We start from the raw sequence: 19414 nt of genomic DNA on the forward strand, positions 1-19414 counted from the left end.
GAAGTATTTTTATGGGTCTTTGCTGCATTTCTTTGGTATGATTAACCCAGACAAGATAGCCCTGCCAGACTGTATGAGGGGACAGCAGGAAGGACTGGGAAGAGCAAGGCCCCCGTGACAATGACTGACAGGCTAAGACCAAATTTATGTCTGTTCTTTCTCTTCCTCCACAGTCAGGGAAGAGGCTCAAACACACCTTGGATGTGGCAAGAAAGGAGCTAGAGATCTGCCCTATGTTACAATCCACATTTATCCCGATGTTGCAAGATAACATTGTACCAACCACAATTTGTAAGCAGGAGTCAGAGGGAGTAAATGCTCCCACACACGCTGGAGACCAGCCAATTGCAAGCCTTCTGAGCTGCTCAGCTTCCACAAGTCTCCTCATCCTTCCACTTATCTTTCCCAGAGCGAGCCATATAGAGGTGCTGCAGTTCTGCAAAGGAAGCTGCAGTTCTACAAGGGAAGCTGCAAAGGCAGAATGTCCATGGCTTCCTGTCACACACACATGGCTCAACGTAATGGCAGCTCCACCACCACAAACAGCACTCAACACATCTGTGTGACTTGCAAGGCAGCACTAAGAATTACAAAGTACCTCTGCCACCTGGTGAGTCTGCAAGGCCAAGAGAAAAGGCAGCTGAGACTTAGGAAGTGGGCATCACGAGATTTCACTGGTATCAGATTCACAGTGGTAGGAGGGTATCATATAATGGTTGAACCAAGGAATGGTTCAATCTCCTGACACCTTTGCTGCGTAGGTGTGAGAGGACAGAAAGGCAGCTGTAGCACTAGACAAGCCCACTAGGGATTAGTGGTTATAGGAATCCAATCTCACATGGACAAGTACATGCACCTTGCTCATGGAGACAAACAGGTAACAAAACTGAGCAACTGAAACAGAGTTTAAGTAGCTTGCATAAAGTGAGACTAAATTCTGGGCTACAAATTAAGTTCAGTAGTTTAATTACAGTTAGCACAGGCTTTGATGCAAGTAGTGTTCTCCTTAGTGTAATTAAATAATTTACAGTATTTTTAAGAGCTTATAGAGCTATTAAAATAATAAGTATACAAAAGCCTGAAATGAAATTGTTCCACTCAAATCCCATTCTATCAACAACATGCCAACTTTGTCTCTTGATGCTTCCGGGTACTAATGAAAGAAATATGCCTCTCATTACTTGATTCTCTCCTCTTCTTTTTACAACCATGATAAGCAAAGCCTAAAAGAGAAGAAAGGTTACCACTGATTTGCTACACAACAGATATTTAAAACCAAGGGCAATGGCTTTATATGAAGCTTTTCAGTGACACTGCGATTAAACTGCAGAAAAGGAAGCCCCAAGCTTTATCACTTTATCAAGCTCATGGACACCAGAGTCCTTTAAACTTACACCTTGAAGTTAAATAAGAAGGTCTTGTGCCCTACAGAAATACAAAGAGATGTTGCTGGCATGTCTTGTATGAAAAACTTCATTACTTTATTACAAGAGTTCTTGAAGTTTAACTTCACATGTATGTAAAGCTCAAGAAAATTTACTGTATTAAACTTCTGTCAAGAAATCTAGCACCAAAAATTGATACATGCAGAATAGGACATGTGTAAATTGTTCATTTTCTTCTTAGAGCAAATAATTCTTGCTACAATATGCTAATCCTATGAAGAAATTAACATATACAATAGAGCAAAGATATTTTTTGCTTTGCTCAAGTTTTCAAGTATTCATACACTTTCTTACATTAAAAAGGTACAATGAATTGTCTTTCAAAATTTTTAATATGAATTACAACTGTCCCAAATAAGTAATATGCAAAGTTACAAATGCAGTTTGTCAGGATAATGAGAGCTCTCTAGAGCAGTTATTAATTAAAACATTTCTCCTCCAGGCTATTGGCTGCATTCCTGGCCACAAGCTGGCTATGTTCCAGAGCTGCTAATTCAGACACTAATACAGCACCTAATTGCTACATGTAATGGTATTCATATTTATACACAAACCATCTTGATTGTCATAGAAGAAAAGCTATTCCTACGTTAAGGACTTAAGCTTTTCTTAAGGCACTGGAAGTAAGAATTAGCTCTTAAAAGCATGTAATTGCAGAAGAACCAATTCCCAGACTTCCCTAGAAGATGTAATGGAAGTTATCCTCAAGATAAAAACCACAGAGCCTATTGGTAGAATCTGTACTGAAAATTGGTTTTAAGCCATTGAAACACATAATCACAGAAAAGCCCACCTTATCTATAGCTAAAATTATTCCAAAATGTATGTACTTCAGCTATAATCTGAGAATATATATATTCTTATATTTCTTATATTTCTCTGTTCAGCTATGAAACTCTACTACATACTCCACAGATATGCTGCCATTTTACTATGTTTTGAAAGACAGCTTGACAGCTTTTTTTTTTTTTTTGATAGTGTCTTTTCTCTTCAGTAATAAACATAGGTGCTAACAAATTCATTCCACATCATCACAGCCAGATTACATATGTATTTATGTGCCAAACTGTTAAATGTTTTTGGACATCGACTCAAGCACTACCACTTAGGAGACAAAAGAGAAGAAAGCAGTAATATCATATTGCAGTGGAATGCCTTATTATGTGTGAAGTTAAATAAAGAGGAATGCTATGGATGAGTAGCTCTCACAATCAAAATTTTTCTATGCATTACAGTAAGAACCTTTTCAGTTTTATCCTCACAAATGTCTTTCAAGTTGTTGGCTTAACACAGTAATAAAACCCTTCATTCTTCCATGAACTTCAAGAATTTTCTTTACCATCTTTCCCTGAGAATTTTCCAGTTGACACAGGGAATAAGATTCTACTGCTTGGAAGACAAGAGATACAAGACAAGTGAAGATTATTTAAATAGAAGATTCAAAATAAAGTCAAAAATATTTGGTACCCCACATAAAAATAAGTGTGTGTGGTTTTGTAGCTTATGCAGAAAACGAAGACAGCAGTATAATTACAAATTACTGAATGGCTTCTAGAATAATCTGTTTGGAACTACCTGTACCAAGACGGAAGCACAGACTGTGGAAAGTGAGAGCAAGTTTTCTATATAAAGAATGTAACAGATTCTCCTGCCCAAGGACCAATAGTTTCACTTTTTTTAAGCAAACTGACTGGCCATTTTCTAAACAATTACCTCTGCTCATTCTTAAGACATTCTCCCTAAAAATCAGTTCTCCCACCATCTCATTTCTAGCCAGTGCAGTATTTCAGGCCATACTACACTGCTAATACTTTTAAGTACAAACTATAATGATGGCAGATAATGAAAAAATTCTTACATTAAGTCATAATAAAAAGAAGTATAAAATGAGAGACAAAAACTGCTTCGGAGTCATTCTCAGTCTATAATACTGAAATATTTTGTAACTCCTGAAAGCTCTGCTTCAATAATAATTAGGAGGGTTTTCCTTCTATTTTATAAAACCACTTTTCTCAAAAAAACCACTTTTTCTCAAGTGCATTTAACAATATTCTGGCGATTCCTCCTTCATTAATTTCTATCCTCTCCTGGAACACAATTTTTCACCATCTGCAGTATCTTACAACAAACTACTCCAGAACTCAACTATGGGCTGTATGAAGAAGCTCTTCTGTTCTGGACATTTACATACATTAAGGGTTGGACTTGATGATCTCAGAGGTCCCTTCCAGCCCAGACAATTCTATGATTCTATACAAGCAAAGCAGAAGACTGACTTCCACAAGATGATTTGTGAAGAGAGAATTTGAGAGATCCTGTTTTGAAGGAAACAAATGATTGTTCAAAGATATCTTGGTCCAGCTAGTAATAATAATTCTGTGTCTCCTTAAATCAGATTTACATGATATTTATTTTTAAAACCAAAAAAATGACAACATTGTGTAAATTAAAGTCTCATTAATCCCAGTATATAAATCCCAGTATATAAAATACTTAAGTATGAACACTTGGAACAGGGTTAGTACCCTGTAATATTTTTTCTTGGCCATCTCCTCCAAATAAGCAGCTTAGAAACCTTTTAAGCACCAAGTTGCATCTAATAATTCTCCAAGAACATTTAGTTCCATCAATATTACTTTAGCTTCACTGCCTTTTATTCTAAATCAGTTTCAGAACATGCTCAAGCAACAATACCACATAAAAATTAAATTCCTCTTTGTTTTGAACCTCTCAAACTTTAATTCTTGTGCTGTAAGAAATACAAAATAATCACCCATGACAGATTTCATCTTGCATCTTATTTTACATGCCTTTATCAGATATGTTCATGATGCTTTCTTCTCTTAAATGAAGCATCTTTTTGACTTTGTCTTTGTATATAAGATAGACTCTATAACAGGGGAAGAGGTAAAGGTAATTGAGCCATAGTGTTTCAGGACAGGGTAGTCAGAACTGCATATGGGATTTAACATGGGCAAGCAACTATTTAGAGTTTCCTTCATTTTCTATCTCCCAATTATACTCCTTTTTGTTTTGCTTTTTGTTTGTGTGCTGGCTTTGGGGGTTTTTGTTGTGTTGTGTTTTTTTTTTTTTTTAAGTATTTCACCTGCTTCAGAGTAACTATGTTCAGAAAACTAATAATGAACTTATTTTCCCACTAAAGGTAGTGACTGATGTCAAGTCCATTTTTTTCAGCTTGTATTTGGATTACATTTCTCCTCATCACATACACATGTGCACTGAATTTAATCTGCCATTTTAATCATTCAGCAAGTCTAATGTTCAGCCACCAACATGCTCACAGATGAGGACAGATGACAGTTTTAAATTGTTCAGCCTGTAGATGAAAAGACCAGCAGCTCACAAAAAAATCTAATTAACGCCTCCAGACATCTAGCTGGTGATTATCACAGAATACAGAGCTAGTCTCCAGTTTTTCTTTCAGTGGTGCATAGTGACAGGACAAAAAGAAAAAAACTGAAACTACAAGATATTCCTGGAAAAAAAAATTTTAAAAATCCAAATTAAAGGTTGACATTTTTCACTATGAAGGTAGTCAAAAACACAAGAATGGTTTGTCTAGGAAAGCTGTAAATACCACTTCAGGTAAGGAAAAAAAAATTAAGCTGTACAATTAAAACCCTTTTTGCTTTTCCCTTAAGAAATAGGAGGGAGTTGAGGCCATCCTTAAATTCTAGGCCAAAGAGATCCTTTAAAGTAAATCTCAGACCTATTTTTACTATTACAGACATAAGATCCATTGCTTAGATCTATTGTGTCTCCCTCCAACTAATGCACTTTTTCCACTGATAGTTTTACCCTTTTTGAGTATACCCCAAAGTACAGGGGGGACTCAGGCTATCCAGATATATCCTATAATACCCAGAGACTGTTTTTCGGTATCACCTATTTTATCCATTACCTTCTTTTTATTTCTCTAGGGGAAGCTATTAATTTCCAAAAGAGGGAATTGTTCAATGTATATTTACCAACAGAGCCATTAGACCCAGCAAGTATGAGTTTTTTCTCCCATGTCCACAGAGCCTCTGTAGGACAGTTTCCTGGAAAACTATTTTTATCCAGCTACCCAAAGAAGTAGTCACTTCCTACCTTCCCATCATATACTACAAAAAAAAAAAAAAAAAAAAAAAGAAAAAAAAGAAAAGACAAGAAATGCTCAGCACTACATGCCTTGCTTACACATGCTGTGAAAATTGTGCCAGAGACTGCTCAGCAGCTTCTCATGAATTCTGAGGAATTTCATTAGTTGTGGGTGCAAAAGGAAGAGCAACTGAATTTCTACATAGTTGTTGCCATTACAGAACAATCCACAGATCACAGAACACTGTGTCAGTAGAAAAGATGTTGAAATGCATGTATTGTCACATTTTGAATTCCTACTGTCAAAAAAGTGCACTGCTTGTTCTATTCAAAAGAGATCTGCTGATTCCATCAGAGAAAACATGTGTTTAACAACTAAAAATACAGTTATGATTTAATGCTGCCACAGGAAGTATCCTATACTCTGAACTCAGGTTACATGTCTAGTACTTTCAGTTTGCTTAGTTCCAAGAGCAGAGTTTGCAGATATCCGAGCTAGGCTCTTTTTAAAGCAAAAAAAAAAAAAAGAAAAAAAAAAAAAGAAAAAAAACCCCCACAAAAAGAAAGCCCAATTTAAATGAGCATTCTAAAATATTTTGGGCAAAGATAATTTAGCTCATGGAAATACCATCTCTTTTGGACACCACAGTTATCTTGAGCAGGCTTTAAGAATCAGAATTATTAGAACAGAAGAATCTAATCAGATTTCCACAACACATTTAGAGATCACAGCCAATACACAAATATTTATGAACCAGAGACTAGTGGAAATGTCCAATAGGAATAAAGGATATTGCTTTTCCCCTTCCCTTCCTTCTTCTAATAACTGAAGAACCAGTCTTTTATTGAATAACCTTATTAATGAAAGATACTTATAAGTCAGAATACAAGAACTGTCTCACCCCCTGGATTCCAATTAAGAGTTCTTTGAACAGATACCCTGTTTCCATTATCAAACCACTTGCTGTCACAAGCATGAACATGTAACCTCTTTTCAGCAAACATGAAGTCAGACAGTCTGAATTAGTCTATTCTGAAAAGATAAAACTGACAGATTTTAAAAATAGCTGTAAGCTCTCCTGTGCTCATGCACAGAATCTCTTCAGTATACATGCCTTCTGCCAGCCAAAAAAGAGACTTAGGGCTTGTATATGCCATTTACATCTTGATGGAACCAGGTAGAAAGAATCATAAACTTGCCAATACCTTGCAAAATTAGCAAAATAAGATCAGATAGTGGGAATAAGAAATGAAACCAAACATTATATCAAGTCAGAACGCACACCGATTTCTTCCAAGGCTTTGTGCACCACTGAAGTTCTCTAACATGATGCAAGACAGTAACTAAAGACCAAGTGCCAAAAGAGATACACATATAACCTTAATACAGTCATCTTCCCCAAAGCTCACCATTTACATAAATAGGACTAGACAAGTTTCACCTTCTGCCTTCTTAAGAAATGACTACACAATCTCAGAGTTTTTACTGAGATGAAGTCCTTCTGAGCATAAGAAGCAAGAGAACAGAAAAGTCAGAAAAGTGGGTATTCATGCACTGAGAAAACATCCTGTACCACTGCAACTAGCTAATTACTTAACTACCATCTCATGTACACTTGTTGTAACAACACTAGGAGTTTTGGAGCTTGCTGGCTCCCCATGTCCCCCTCAAAAAAAAAATCCACAGAATCAAAGCATAATGTTGATGAATCCAAAGCACATATCATAGTAAACTGATTATAACATGTTGTTCAAACTATAAGCCACAAAATAGGAATCTGAAATAGTTATAATACAAAGTTATTCTTATAGGCAAACAACTTTTACTAGAGAGACTGCAGATCTTCTGTGTAGTTTAAAATTTAGAGGAAAATTTAAAAATTCTTAAGTTAGTAAAAGCTAAAACAAAAAGTTCATAAGTAAAAGTGCAGTTAGGCAAGATATTGCTGGTATTATAAGTATTGAGCCTTCAGGAACCTTTAAAGGAAGAGTGAAGTCAATCATTAAGAGAAAAACACATGCATTTAGATTTCATGGCAAACTGAGCTTGACCTTTGACAATAAAGTCTGAAAATGCTGTGGTAGGAAGAATAAACAAGGAACAAATCGATAAGAAATGGCTGTAATCACTTGTTTTTCCTTTTAGAAGACACACAAGAATGTTTTCTGCTGACTGTCTGAGACAGTTTTCAAAGCACAATGTAATCACATTTTTAAGTAATAGCCTAAAAAGAAACTCGGTTCCAGTTCTGAATTCCAGAGCCTTTTCTTCTTTGCTTGCTTCCCTGCCTCCCTCCCTCTCTCTCTCTCCCAAATGAGCACTTCTCCCTTTATTCAATTTTTTAAAACACCGAACAGATGAAGGATCATATTCTGCTTTGATTTAGGATCAGTAACATTCTGCATAAGTATTAGCTATTAACTTGAAAGATGACAGCCTGATTTGCCAGTAAGCTCTAATCCTAACTGCTTTCACAACCAATCGTTTCACACATATTCAGAGCATATCTGCAACCAAAGATGTCATGCAATGGTCTTGTGTTTTAGATGCCACAGATTAAAGTTCACAACTCAAATTCCTAAACTCAAGACTCAGATTCCTCAGCACCTAATGGAGCTGTTGGTCTTCCTTTCACCCACCTCACTTGCACTGGTTGTCTTCTAAAAAGCCCAAGCAGCATTCCACATCTACAGCACCAGAAGCCCTTGTGACACCTCGAAGATAAAAACCAGACAAGATAAAGAAATCTGACTTCACAAGTAAGTTTGGTGCATTGTTTGAAGTTCAGGAGTCTGCCATCAAGCAGCTCACAAACTAACTTTTCACATGAATCCACCCTTCTGAATCCATCCCAATCAGATAAGAGACCCCATCACATTTCAGCAATTCCACAGAGTCCTCAGGACAGATTATATTAACATATATTCTCTTACTACCTCAATTTAAATCTCTATCTTCAAGGCTCAAACTGCTATCTAAATTAATTCCTGATGTTACAAACTACAATTCCCCACTATCTACCCCAAAACAGTTATTAAGAACCCCACATTTAGGGCTTTATAGGTAAACTACAAGTCCTCATTTTCAGCAAGGGACAGGCTACTTACCATTAAAAATAAGTACACTATCCATAGCCAAGTTATGATTACACAGAGTAAATAAAACAGAAGAACAAGTGAATTACAAATCATTTAGATGCTGTAAGAAATAAGTATTTCTCAGGGTAGGATCTGTGAACTAGCATCTGCTTTAGAGGGGAAGAACCTGCAGTTATATAGAAAAAGAAGGGTCCATTTTGAAATATTTCAATGCAAAATAATAGAAGTGTTCAGAGGCATGTGCCTACATTTGGTATTACAAGTACAAACAAAATGCTGTCCTTGCAATGGTAACCTTATTTTGTGCAGCAAGTTATGTGGAAAGCTACATTTGACTTTCAAAGAAAAGTGAAGTGAGGTGATAAATAAGAAGTTCAGTATACCTGTCTTTCATACAGAAAGATTAGTTTTCTCCCCACCCCACCACATTACTTACAAATAAAATTACCAGTTTCATCTCAAATACATATGCAAATGGAAATATAAATCCAAAACTGGATTATTATTAAAATTGAGACTACAAGTTAAATGTTCAAGCTTTTTTCCACAGGGTGAGAAGAAAGGGGCATTTACATGCATCATATTTTCTTTCACATATGTCTCCCATTTTCTCCCCCTCAAATACTGAAAACATAGTCAAATAAGAGGGCTATCATAAGTTTTTGCACAGCAAACAAACAGATTAAACTGTTGTCCCTTTCAGAGGATTAACAGGAAAAAGCAGTCATTTCTATGGAAAGCTTGATAAGAGAAATTATGAGAAAAATCATATATAACAGGGCAATTCTCTGTATCAGCATGTGCCCCTTGTTTCATTTACATGCACATATGACTCAGCTTGTGCCCTTTAAACCCTTAAAACCAAGTGATCCAGTCACTAACTCTAGACCTTGTTCCTCTACCTCATCTCAAAAATTTTCAGGTCTGACAATATCACTCACTGAGACAAGAAACTATTTCTCCTTAATTACAGCCCAGTTCCTCAGGAAGTTAAATTTTACCTGATTTTCCAGCAGTACAAATGCCTGGGTTGCTATACATCTTGAAAACCTGAACAAATGCTTTGCACAGACAAAGTAATTTTATGTACAGCTGATAAACCTTCATGACTATGACTTGCTGCACATATAATATTTTACATATGCAACCAAGATAAATCAGTGACAGATATAGGACACATGAGCTACAGCTTGAAGTAATTCTGAGTAGATTTCAAATTCATATCTGTTCCATCTAGTCTAGTATTCAGTTTGCAAAAAATCAAAAGCAAGATGTTTTTATTTATTTACTCATAATACCAACAGGATTTCTATGAGAGTCTCAAGACATTGAAAATAGTTATAAGTTAGATTATATTTACAGTTAGTAAAGTACAAAAAAATTTAAACAAAAATCTTCCTGTTGAGATGTTGAATAACAGGCCTCCTCTCCCAATCATTAAAATGTTTTTCTCTTAGGAAACACCACTGGGTCAAACACAAAAGCAAATACTTCTCAAAACTATTTTTAAAGCAGCACCATATTAATTTTGAGTTCATATTCTGCAGCACATTTTTTAAAAATTTGGTTTTCAAATTTTACTGAGTTTATTAAAAAAAACCCAACAATCTAACTAAACTCTACAAAGAACTAAATTTTTTCACAGACATTTTAATACAGCTTTCATATTTCACAATTGGCAGCAATTACTTCCACAGCAAAACATAGCAATTAAAACAAAACAAACCCAATAAATGTGCAAGTAGTTGAGCTAATTGAGCACTGTGCAGTACTTTTAAAACTACAATATTTATCTGAGCTACAATTTGAGATAGAACACATTCTGCAATATTTGTCATGTATACAGGTTTTCTTTAGCATTAATCACTCTGCAAAAATTGTTACAATGAAAACATCCAATCAGTTCTCTAAAATACAGAGTATACCTCTGAAGAAAATATTTCCGTTGAGGAATGTGTTAAGCTTTATATTGGCATTATTATCTAGTAAAAAAATAAGACAGTAGTAAGACATATACAATAAACAGAAAATAAAAACCACATATAAACAATTACGTTCCAAATTAATTTGTTGTTCAATTCAAGAAACACATCATTCTATTACAATTATATTACTACTGCATTACTTATTCTTTTACATTGGATACACCTATTACTGGTCATTAGTGACCACAACTGATACCTGCCTTCCTCAGTAAAAAGCAAACATGAAAGTCTGGTTAGCAAATACATCTTTCTGAAGATTCTTATAAATAAAGAGCAGCTTGCTAGACAAAGAACCTATTGTCTTAAAACCAAAAGCAATAATTTTACTCAGTATTTTGCTGTATTCTGAAAAATATCAGAAATCCAAACCTCTTATTTGTAAGTACAACAGCACAAAACTCTGAACCAATCATACTGCTACGTTTCCTCCCACGTTTTTCACCAATGCCTTCTGGTCTTCAAAAAAGTCTCTTAATAAAACTTCTTGGTACTCACCATGAGCAGACTGAGGCAGACTGTCTAGTATTATTTTTTTTCTCTTAAACCCTAGATTAAAACATAGCTTATTATTTCTTTATTATTTCATGGTATGAAAGTCTAAGAGAAACTAAAATTTTGTCAAGAAAACTGCTGGGATCAGTCATCTTCACAGACATACGTGATGAGAGCTGGAAGACACTAGGGAGTTTCAAAGCCTCACTATACAATCTTTATAATTGCTGAAGCCTAAATTCAACACTGCCTAGAAAATGCAGTAGCCTTGGCTTAAGCTGTGAAAATCTTCAGCTTTTCTGCCATGACTTAACATTTTTTTGTGTGTCAATGGCAACAACTGGTATACAACATGTATAGAGATGGTTTTTTCCAGTTATATCACATAACAGCACAGTATAGAATAGTGTAATGGTTGTTATCAAAAATGAAAAGCACTTAAGCCTTTCGGCTGACGGGTCAAGCTCCACCCATTAAGACTGCACCCAGATTTCTTAGAATGGTTGGAGCATTTCAGGTGTCTTTATCAGTTTGCAATCTAAGCACCAAGTAGCTTGGTTACTAGCATTTCTATAAGCATGGTAACTTTAATGGTATCCCCAGAGCAGGAATATCACTAGATTATACCAATAATTTGCCATCTTTGCAGTCAGATCTCAACTCAAAATGAGCAAGTGAACTGTAACTCTCTATTTCAAGCTTTAAGGGGAAGGAAGAGAGGGACTAAAGATAATAAACCTAACAAAACCACTATTAAATCATAAATAGTAGCTGTCTCTAGATAATAGAGGAGGGCAACTAGGCTGGTGAAGGGACTCAAGCACAGATCCTATGAGGAGAGGCTGAGGGAGCTGGGGCTGTTCAGCCTGGAGAAGAGGAGGCTCAGGGGAGACCTCATCACTCTCTACAACTCCCTGAAAGGAGGGGAGTTGGTGGGGGTTGGTCTCTTTTCCCAGACGGCTTTCAACAAGACAAGAGGGCACGGTCTCAAGTTGTGCCAGGGGAGGTTTAGGTTGGACATTAGAAAGAATTTCTTTACGGAGAGGGTGATCAAGCATTGGAATGGGCTGCCCAGGGAAGTGGTGGATTCTCTGTCCCTGAAGATATTTAAAAAGAGCCTGGATGTGGCACTCAGTGCCATGGTCTGGTAACTGCAGTGGTAGTGGATCAAGGGTTGGACTTGATGATCTCTGAGGTCCCTTCCAACCCAGCCAATTCTATGATTCTATGAATATGTGAATAATGAAACAATAACGTGTATATAATATATCCATACTTCACACAAAACAGCAACACTACATATACAGAGAATTTTGATCTTCTAAGGCATTAAAAATAAAATAAATCAGCTTCTAGCTGATCTAAAAAGCTTAAGAAAATAGGGCTATTTCCACTGACAAATAAATTACAGCTTCCAAGAGAAGAAAGCAGAGAAAAAGTAAAAGCACAAGAAAAATTGCTGTTACACGTATTACATGCAAGAACCTGAACAAAGTCTTTGGGTGCTGTTGCTCATGGACTCAAAGGCCTGCTGCAGGCACCACTACTGCCCTTAACAAGCTCCATTCACAGTGTTGGGTTATGCAATGAAAGATCACCTGCACTCCCACAAAGGAGCACCCGAGAGGCAATAGCAGGATGGGGGAGCCCAAATAACACCCTGCTCAGACCTCTCCAAGACACACAGAGAACATGTGAGACTTTGTGAGAATGTGGCCACCAGAAATAGCTTCACTTCTCTCATGTGTGTTTGGTTTCTCAAACACCTAGTACAAGAAGGAATTAAAAAAAAGAAAGGAAAAAAAAAAAGGAAAAAGTTAGTCCTATTTCAAATTCAGTAGTCTGTTCCTTCTGGCCCAAGCAGGAGCCCTGATAGCAATAGTTATGTCCGTGTGCCTGGAGGAGCACAGGCACAAAGGGAGAGAGGAACCCAAGCTGCAGGCTCAGAGGAGAGAATGTCCTGTCCAGTGCCTCCCTGAGCTGTTCCAGAACCTCAGTTCCCACGTGTGTGGAACCAGAACCTCAGTTCCAGGTGTGAAACCCATAGGGAGGAGTCAAGGCCAGGGCACTTCTGTGAGAGAGGGGGATTAGGGCTTTGGGGGGTGGAAGACTTTGGGGAATGCCATGGAAAAGCATTTCAGGATCACAGATAAGAGCTGTTCAGAGGAGGAACTAGTGAGGGATATAAGTTATGTGTGAAGGAGCAACAAAGGGGGAAAGAAGCGGTAAGAGAATAAAAAGGATGGCCTGACCATGCCCTGCACCCAGATCAGTGCAGCTTGTCCTGGCTTCTTGCTAAATTCCTTTCTAACCTTTTCCTGGATGAGGAACTCTCCATCTATCTGCATATCTGAGTGCCTGAGCCCAGCACCTGTAGGGATCCACAGTACAAACTATATATATAGATATTATAGATAGATATTGATACATATACACATAGATGTATTTTCAGTAGCAGAGAATATATCTTTGCACGTGTATATGGGGTGTACACAAACACTTTGTAAGAATGTGGCCACCAGAAATAGCTTCACTTCTCTCAGGTGTGTTTGGTTTCTCAAACACCTAGTACAAGAATAAAGAGAAGAAAGAAAAAAAGGAAAAAGTCCTGTTTCAAATTCAGTAGTCTGTTCCTTCTGCCCAAGCTTGCATTTTTGGGAAGTTGCACTTGTCATACAAGAACAATTAGTTCTTTCTTCAACCAGGTTGCACAAAACAAGCAGTGAAAAAAGAGCAATACAGTAAAGTTTAGTAGAGCTGTCTAGACAAGGCAGTTCAACTTTGAAAGTTCAGTTTTAACTCCCCCTCCTTAACAAAGCAGTTTTCATGTGTAGTGTCCCTTCAGAAACAAACTTATCCCCCTGAAGAGCTCTGTAGTACTTATTAAAAACTACTACAGAGCTAACTCATGTGCCATCAGAAGTAATAAATCGTATCATAGCAGGAAAAGGGTATCTCAGTAGCACTAAAACAACACCACCCTGGCCCCAAGTGATTTCCCAGTTTTTTAAATTAAAAACAGCTTTTATATTAATAAAAAGAGTCATAAAGGAAACCTATGGGAAGCTCTGTATTCCTACACTGTAAGAGTTCCTAGGACAGAGGCCTCTCTTTACACCAACTAATATACAAGTTTCAGAACTTAGCAGCTGTTCTTAACTACACCAGGCAAAGCATCCACAGGGTAACAAAGTCTGATTATGTTTATGGAATACATAATGGATTACGATGCATTTATCCCTTAGGAGAAATGGAAATTTGGTGCATGTAACTTTACCTTGATAGGATAATATAGTATAAACCAGCATTAGGTAGAAGTTACTCGAAAGACCCACTCAAAAAAAGTAATCAGCAGGTGTAATCAAAAAGTAATATCAAATAATATCAACTAATAGCATGTCTCCTATGAGAGCAGTTTAGAAGAATTTAAGTAAGGCTGCAATCCAATAGACTGCACAACTAACCAATTAGGGAGAGTGGGGAAACAAAAAGATCTTTTCCAATTATTCTGAAACTGTTTAAAAACTCTAGCATGCTGAATGTGTTCTTTTAGTCCTGAAGCACTCCTAGGAAAAACTTTTAGCAGGGAGCAGATCCCCTGAACAGCCCAAAGAAAACAAAGACTCAAGAAGGCCTTCTTGCCTTCAATTCACCTTCTAGACCAGAGTGCAGAAAGCTCTGCTGCTTGTGCTCTGTTTTGTAAAAAGCTCCAAGTGCCAAAATGAAAGAAATCGGCAGCAATGCAGGAAGCCCTCGGCAGTTCAAACCTGGTAACAACTACCCCAGCAGTCCTCTAGGACTCCATCTCCAAAACAAGGTGTCTGCCTCTCGGGCTCTTCCAAGAGTTTCTTTGAGGCAAACAAAAAATGTCTACTGGGTGAGAAATGCACACTCAGCCCCCGAGAAGAAATGGCTCAGGAGTTGAAGGCACAAAGAAATTGCAGCAAAGTATTGAGCACATTAATAAGATTTGGGGAAGGGGAAATCTGCATGTATGAACAGGAGGGGAGCCTGCAATACAAGAAGGAGAAAGGAACTGAGCCGAGAAACCACGACAGCTAAAGCTGGTGTGGCAGCTGAGCCCTGTGTTTCCTCTGCCACCAGCAAGGTAGAAAAGCAAGAAAAGAGGGAGGTGATTTCTCAGGTGACAGAATAAAACCAGAAAGATTCCAGAAAACAAAGTAGGGTCCCCAATACAAGAATGGGGAGCTGAAGTTATGTTAATACATAAAGACTAAGTAATTTTAACACCAGGCAATAGGTCCAATAAACATTCTGGTGCTTTAACAAGTAAGAAGGAATAAGAAGCTGCCAGCTTGAAATAGAGACAGGTGTTCCCTTTTTATAGAAAGGGAGAAACACTCTGGTGCTAACATTAAGACTACTATGATTGCACAAGAAATAGGAATGCCTGGGGGTGGAAACACCAGGAAGAATGGCAGAAGAAAGGCCTTAAGGATAGCATGTGTTGATGACACCTAGATCAACTGATCAAAGACCACACTACAACTATGCATCAGATTCACAAAATACTCAGTGTCACAAAATGTCAGTAAAACAAAGACTACATTTACACAAAAACAAGGGATGGACTCTACACTTAAATCCTTAAGAGATAATGGTGGAAAGATAAATAACAGGATTGAAGCTGTTCAACAGCCAGGAGAGAAAAGGCTGAGTAAATCCTAATGACTCAGACAGAGGTGGAACAGGATTAAGACATCCTCATCACTGTCAGCACCTGTAGGGTACAAAGTCACATCCACATTCAGCACACAGCTGTTGACACAAGAACAACCCAGAAGACACAAGGATTGGACAGCAGCACCCAGACATCCCTCCTTCCATGGAAAGCATTTCTAGCAAGATCACTTTCACAGGTCCATCTGTGTGGTCTGGGTGCTAAACAGACCACTAGGGTACCTGTGTCTCCATGCTCATGAGTATCTGGGAAGGAAGGTATAAAAGTATGTGAACTGGGGGGTGTTTGGTTACTTTATGGTTGTTGGGTTTTGAGATGGTTTGTTTGGTTGTTGGTTGGTCACCTCCCAATCCTTTAACAGTTCACAATGAGCTTTAGCAGGTAATTGTTTATCACATAAAGGGAGGGGAATGAACAGGACAGATAACTGAAAAAAAATTATACCATAGCAACCAAGGGTACAGTCAACTGCATCCACATACAATCCATGCACTAGGAATCACACACTAGTCTTTGTACAGACCATTTTATATCTGACTCAGCATTTCCCACTATTTGCCTACAGGAAGGTTATGTTGCAGGAGCAATTTCTGCTTTCATAAATAGTATATAACACTGGATTCTTGTTTGGAACAAAAAAACCAAAAAAACTTTCACAGCAGTTTAAATACCAAATCACTCCAAACTCAACATTCCTTTATAGCTCAAGTTTAATTAACTTTGTCCCTGGGTATTCTTGTCTTGCCTCACATTTTTAAAAGCCAATTTGGACAATTCCATACACCAATACAATCATGTTGCATTTCAGTACATTCTCAGACAGTAACCTGCACTCAGTGCCTTGCATATAAGCTAGACAATGCAATGTTGTAAGTCACTTGCACCCTACAGTCATTTCTTAGGATTACCTAGTCAGTCCCATGAAGTTGGCAAAAAGTAGGACTTCTTAGAAAACAAGTGAAAACAAAAAACAAGGTAAAGCTTGTTAAAAAGCAAAGGGGAACTAATTAGGACAGGAATTTGATCTAATAAATTATTCTGCATGAATAATAACCAGATTGTCAAAATTCATAGTGTTTGCTCATGAAGCTCACAGCTGGAAACAGCAGGGATATTTCAGGTCAAGAATGAGGTTTTTTGGCAAAAACTACACTAAGAAGTTTGCATAGCTCCTGCCAACACCATGCTTAGCTTAAGGCAATGCTTTTACTTTCAGAAGCTTCCAAATGACTTCATTAAAAAAAAAAAAAAACAACTTGTCACTAATTTATCCAATAATACTCCTTAAGTATATTGCAGACTTAATATAAGAACTTACAGAAGCTTGAAAATAAAAATACTCAGAAGAGCAGCATGTACGAGTATTTATCTTCTTTTGCTAAAAGCAACTAGGGACAAGCTCCTTAGAAGTCAGAGGTCAAACTCACTGAAGTTTATCATACCCAAGATGGTGCCTGTCAAACAGGGTCATTCTAGCTCTAAAAAAGCCAGAAGGGAAAATGACATGAAAATACCTCTCTCCTTTACCCCTCAGCTCTAGTCAAAGAATATCTTCACATAATCCTGGTCAAGGCAAACAAGTTATACCATAGACTTCAATCATAAATAAAAGTTTTCCTGATGATCAGAAGAAAATGTCCTTCTAGGCTGGTAAGAACTCCATGAAGAACCCTCCTCCCCTCCTCCCCTCCCCCTTTTCATTTTCATTTACTTTTTACCTTTAATATAGCTAGATGCAATAAAGTATTACTAAAAATAGAGAAAATGGGGAAAGCAAAAAAACCTATTTTTGTTTCAGGAAAAAAAAGAATAGCATTTCCATACAGCAGAGACACAATTGGGAGCTCTTTTAAAAATTAACCTTTTAGGTAGACAAAGGTATTTCAGTAAAGACTTTGAGAAATTGTATTTTTAAGTATGTTTTCTGCATTTTAAAAAACTAGAATAAGACTTTAAAGGCCAAAGTTCTTATTCTTTCACAAGGTTTGTCTTTTTTTCTAGGATTCTTTTCCTCTTCATCTAACTTTTATTCCATAAAGCACTAAAGCAAAACATAAGTATTTCTTCACCCTAATGAAGAGGCCACCTCCTCTGATGCAAAGCCTCTTGAAAGTAGCTGAATGTCAGGAGCTTCTGCATACCTAAAGGCAGCTTTAAATACTTATCATTCACCAAGGTATCATGAATCATGTGATTAAACATCTTTTGAATAAAAATACTTTTTAAGCCAATGTTTAGATACAATCGCTTAATGCGAATTATCTGGATATGCTAAAGTAAACATGCCATTCAAAATAAGTCTAATGTTAGTTGCTTAGAACTTACAGCTTTCAACAAAAGGTTCATCCATCAAAAAAGATTCTTAGAAAAACAGTATTTTTTCCATTAAGGGAGAGGAAAAAGCCCTGCAGATATGAATGAACTGGCTAAAAGAAACAAGAAGTGGTCAAATTAGCATACGGACAGTAGTTACCAGCAACATCCTTCTGTGCTGTGTTCCCGTTGTTTGGAAATACTAACAAATTACCTAAAAAAGGGAGACAGGCAAAAGGCTGAAGTAACACAATCCTGAATCTCAGAACAGAACTCAGGTGAATGCATCTGAGGGATTAGAGGGATTAAGGGTTTGTTTTGTTTCCTTTTTGAGGATGGGTTTGGTTTTTCACTTGGTCTTATAGAGATAATATACATATGGATGATACAAAAGGGAGAATAATTTTTTGTTTTTCATAAAATAAAAATGGGATGGGACTCCCACAGTTATCAGAAAGCGCATTTAGAACCCAAGTGTAAATTATGTGAAGAAAATAAATTTAGGTGGGCATCCTCTACAACTGAGCATTCTGAAGTCCATGGGTATTAAGTGACTTTGAAAAAAAGCAGATAGAAGGTGGGGCTTCACTGTCCCCGTCTCTTCAAATCTGAAAACCAGACTGACCAAAAAGAAGAACATATCCAGTAGGAAGGACTACTTTTTAAGGATCAGTTACTAGTATTAGACAAAGAACCTAGATCAAATTCAAGTGTGACCTATTATTTATATGTAAACCTATTTGTTTATGCATGATACACATCCATGGAATATATAGAGTTATAATCTCTCTTGTTAAGCACTAAAGCCATACATCTGGTTTTACAAGAGATATGGTTCAAAAGAAAAACTTGACATGCACCAAGTCTGGACAATACCACATTGGAATGAGTGACTGATACGCTGACGGACAGGGCTGCTATGAGTAAGGACCTCAACATGCTGAGAAGTGGGCCAATGGGATCAAGATGGCATTAAAAAAAGGTTAGATGTGAAGTCCTTCATCTGGGATGAAAACAACAGGAGCTAGCACAGGCTTCACGTCAATTGCTTAGAAAGCAGATTTACAGAACAGACATTCTGCACAACACAAGTGGAATCTGAGTCAGCAGTGTGCCCTTTAGCAACAAACCTGACTGCATTCCAGGTTGTATTATGAGAAGCACAGCCAGCAGGATAAGGGACATTCTTCATTCAGGTGTCTGTAGCTGGACTTTCATGAAGTTTTTGGCTCCCTGTAACAAGACAGACATTGACGTACTGGGGTGTGTGCAGGAGG

General features: G+C 37.2%; 1 protein-coding gene across 1 annotated transcript in view; it reads right to left on the reverse strand.

Annotated features, from left to right (window-relative positions):
* SLC16A10 (solute carrier family 16 member 10) overlaps positions 1-19414 on the reverse strand; it is a 70579-nt gene that overhangs the window by 30553 nt on the left and 20612 nt on the right. The window lies entirely within an intron of this gene.

Source organism: Heliangelus exortis, chromosome 3 (assembly GCF_036169615.1).
Source record: "Heliangelus exortis chromosome 3, bHelExo1.hap1, whole genome shotgun sequence".
Lineage (NCBI taxonomy): Eukaryota > Metazoa > Chordata > Aves > Apodiformes > Trochilidae > Heliangelus > Heliangelus exortis.